Here is a 4,735-nt window from a genome sequence, read left to right as displayed (position 1 = left end):
CTTCCTTCTCTTCCCTCTCTCTTAACCGAAATAATTGAGAGACCAAATAATATTTTTGGGTCATTTTTATACAAAATTAATATTGTTCTAGTAATAATAATATTAATTTTATTAAGTTGTTATCTTGGGTATAAAACCTTGGGAGGGATTCTCTACTTGAATCCTTGTTCATCCAATTAAGGAAAGCTCAAGAACAAGAGAGTAGAAGAACTCTCTTGTGCCCTTTGATCCGAAATATCAATGTAAGAATAAAGATTTCTTCCTTATTTCACTTATAGTTTGCATGCATAAGATCATCTTTTAATTTCATGACTAAATTAAAATCATAATATATATGAATATGTTGAGTAAAGAGATATAGATTTCTAACAGGCGGTATCAAGAGCCTTGGTTGTTTGCATGCAAATCGGTTATAGTTTTTCCGAGTTATACGATTAACATATAAAACTTGTAAATTTGTGTTATTATGATATATCACGAAATAAAATTATGCATGTTAAAGTTTCTGGTCCTAAAATGTTTTTAGGATATTTTGGTTAATTTATGGATTTTTATTGTTCATCTTATATAATAATGGCATTAAAAATGTGATTTTATGATTAAAATGTCATTTTCGGACTAAAATTAGCTAAACTTCGAAATTTCCAGTGAGTTTTGGATATGTTATCACATGTTTTATTTTTAGATGACCTGTAAATTTTCAGAATTTTTGGAGTTTTTATGCTTGAAATATGGATTTTTCATGTTTAAAATTGGATTTAGAAGAAAAATAGGTTAATATGAGATAAATTTCGAATCTGGTCATAGAAATTTAGTATGTTGTCACATGCAATTTTACAAGAGGTGTGTAAAATAATGGGCTATATTGAAGTCTTTATGCATGATTTATGAATTGTTGATGAAAAATAGTACAAATAGTGACTTAATTAGTGCATAATTGCTAAAACATACTCCATGACTAAGGAAAAATGTCACATGTTGCATTTTATTATCTTTTTCAGATCTAAAATTGAAAAGTTGATGAATATAATTTTTCTCATGTTTTTATGATTATAATTGATAAACCCTATAAACCGCAACATAGTTTTTCCGGAAATTTTTCGAAATTTTAACCTAAGTTTTTTGAACATTATGAGTGTCATGGTATTTTTCCAGAATGTTCATAAGTTTAAATTTCAAATTTTGAATTTATTTGAAATTTTTGTGATTTATTTGAAGTTTATAGCATTTTTATTGTAATTTTAGGTCCATTAATGAACAATTTTAAGAAATATGAGTTAATTATAGTCAAATAGTTAGTGGAGACTAATTTTGAGTCCTAAGAGGTTAGGGTAATTAACTTATGCATAAATATGAATTTATGTAATTTATTGTGATTTTAAAAGGTTGAATCACGCAAATCCGTAAAAACCGTTAAATATACGATATTGGCTCCTTAAAGGCGATTTAGCATAAAATTGGGCATGTTCATACATATTATAATGCTGCATTTTATTTATGATTGTCATAATTTTATTTTATGTAATTTTGAATTATGTAATTTTACTTAGTATGGCCTTAGTTTTAATTGGTATTACCCGAAATGTATGGGAATATCGATTCGGTTGTAATTTATTGTGATCTCGTATCACCGTTTTGTAATTTAATAGATTTATTTTTATTTTAATTACAAATGTATAATAGGAAATTATGTAATTTGTTATGTAATTTATTTGTTCCGGAGTTCCTTGAAGACGGTGTCACACAAGAAGGCGATACATAAAGACGGTGTTACCTCGAGATGCGTGCCAAAACCGAAGTTCAAGGGACCAATGGAGTTGGTTTCCAAATATGTAATAGTTAATTAGATTTTCTATTTTAGGAAGGCCATACTAGGATTTATTTTATGTTTTGCATTTTATTTATATGTCGCATGCATCGCTAAATCGCCATAACTAAAACATGCATTGTCCTTTTAATCGAGTATATTGACCGTGTCGATTAGAATTATCGTAGTTCACCGCTTTAGTTCACTAAAAACGTGATAGATAATAAATTGACATGACCTCTCGCTAAAAAATAAACAATTGAGACATAGCCTTACCAAAAAGTAGAAACCATGAAAACTTATTTCGCGAGGGAGTGCACTCGGCCATCCCGGGGTACAAACCTTGTTACGTAGGGGAAGTGGGTGATAAATGTCTATCCACTGAATTCGTGTTGATGAGGGTTCCATCGGCCATCCCGTGCCCAAGTTAATGTGAATTTGGATCATGGACACATTTATTCGAAATTTGGATTGACCTCAACGGAAGTATTCGTGACCGTAGTCGCATGTGTTCCGGGCTATAGATAAACATTAGAGCAATTTTATCGACCAAGAGTTCTAAAAGTAGAATCGATTAAAAGTTAATCCACCGAGTTATATTAATATGGGTTTCATTGGCTATCCCGTGCCTAAGTTGATATGAATTTGGATCTTGGAATCATTTATCTAAGTTGGGTAGAGGTCACTAGATAAATGCAATAAAACTTGTTTAAATTATTTTTACGAGTATTATTTTGAAAACGACATATGTTTTATTCCTTCTATTTTGTTTTGTAGACCGCTTTTATTTCTCATAACAAATGGCCAATCCAAACACCAACGCCACGCCTCTCGCTAATACTTCATGGCTCCGATCTTTCATGGATCATTGTAAACTTGAAAATAATGGGTCAAATTTCTCCGATTGGGATGCCCAACTCAAATTAGCCGCCCAAGGTGACGACAAGCTTCGTTACCTTACCGAGGCCTCTCCACCCGAACCTAACACTAGGTCGACCGCCGCTACTAGGGAAGCATATGAGGCTTACCACAAGGAGTCCGCCGCAATGAAAAATGTGTTGATCTTTGTGATGGAGGCGGATCTCCAAAGGAGAGCCTTTAAGAAGGGCACCGCTAATGAAATCTATTCCAAGCTTGTGACAATGTTGTCACAAACTCCGCGGATCGTCCAATATGAGGCGGCCGCGGCATTCTTTGATCTCGACTTCAAAGAGGGCCAAAAGGTTAGCCCTCATGTGCTCAAATTAATGGAGCTAGTCGAGACCTTGAAGATTCAAAAGGTTGAAATCCCCAAAGAACTCATTGTAGATAGGATTCTACACTCCTTATCCAAGGTCAAAGCGTATGTTCAATTCCGGGTGAATTTTAACATGCAAGACAAGGACGTGTCTCTTGAAGAGTTGCACAAATTACTTGTGCAAGCCGAAAGAGACATGGGGTTAAATGTTAACCCACCTAAGGATGTGCTTAACATTAGCACCAAAAGCAAGGGGAAGTTCAAGAAGAATGGGAAGAAGGGTAAGAAGCAAGCTCCCACTTTCACCAAAGCTAAGACTTATGAAGCTAGCACCTCCAAGATCAAGAAGGGTCCTCTTGATAAATGCCATTATTGTAATGGTGTTGGACATTGGAAAAGAAATTGTTCCAAATACCTTGGTGATATTAAGGCTGGAAAGATCACTCCAGTAGGTAAATGACTATATTTTCTTTTATGTTTCTAATTCAACTATGGTATTATGATACAAAGTTGTGATAATGTATCCCCTTTTTATTGTAAATAGGGCCTCCACCAAGCAAGGACAAGGGAAAAGAAAAGCAAGCTTGAGAAACCATCGAGAAGCTAGGAATAGCTTCCATGAAGCTTCGCTTTTTATTGTCTTATTTTAATTATGTTTCGGATTTTAGAACCTTTTGATTTCCGTGTTCGACATGGAAATGTATTTTGGATAATGGTTGTATTTTGGATAATGGTGGCTTGGTTTGCAACCCAAGTCACCCGTTTTATCGTTTTTATCATTGTTCTAAAATTCGTCTTTATCCGCTTGCTCATAGAATCATATGATTATTCACTTAAAGTGATCTAATAGACAACTATAATGATGGGATTTATTACATGACCACAAGCAAAAGACTTGTGTATGATCATTTACAAAGTAATATTGAGTTAATGAACTCTCTTAAAGGAAAGTTAATCACCAAGTACACTTACAAAATCTAAAACAATTAGTCAAACTATGAGATAGTTCTCCTTATACTTCAAAAATCATTATTTGTGTCTCATATGCTATCTTTGAATCTCTAGTGTATTTATTCTAAAGATAGAGTGGGATAAAAATGAGGACACAACACCAAGATAAATTTGTGTACTTGTGTAAATGAGATCTACGCAAGGGAGAATGATTTGAATAAAGGTATATCTATTTATATAGTATGCCCAATAGATGAGATCTATGGTCTCGAATAGATCTACATGACAAAAGAGACCAAGTGAAGTAATCAAAAGAATATTTTCTCAAGATAACTACACGAGGAGACCAAAAGAAAGTTTTGGAAGAAAAATGACTAATGTAAAGTCTTAACAAGAGTTTTGACTAGTTTATGATAAATTTTGACCAATAGTTTCAACATTGATATTTACTTAAGATCCTAAATGAATCAAAGTTACATCATAGAAAATAAATGAGATTTATGACTAGAAGTTGCAAGGATTGATATACCGATATCCTCAATAGCTAAGTTAAGTATTAACCACGCTAATGTCATTACTTAACCTCATTATGAAAATGAATTGGTTAAACCTCCTTCCGAAAAGGGTATTTTGAAGGACGTATATTAGATATTATTCATATTTAAATAATGACATTGCTACTCATCATTATGATATGAAATCTCTTTCCATAAGGATAAGATGAGACCACTTCAAAATAG

Source organism: Silene latifolia, chromosome 9 (genome assembly GCF_048544455.1).
Source record: "Silene latifolia isolate original U9 population chromosome 9, ASM4854445v1, whole genome shotgun sequence".
Lineage (NCBI taxonomy): Eukaryota > Viridiplantae > Streptophyta > Magnoliopsida > Caryophyllales > Caryophyllaceae > Silene > Silene latifolia.
This window is presented reverse-complemented; position numbering follows the sequence as displayed.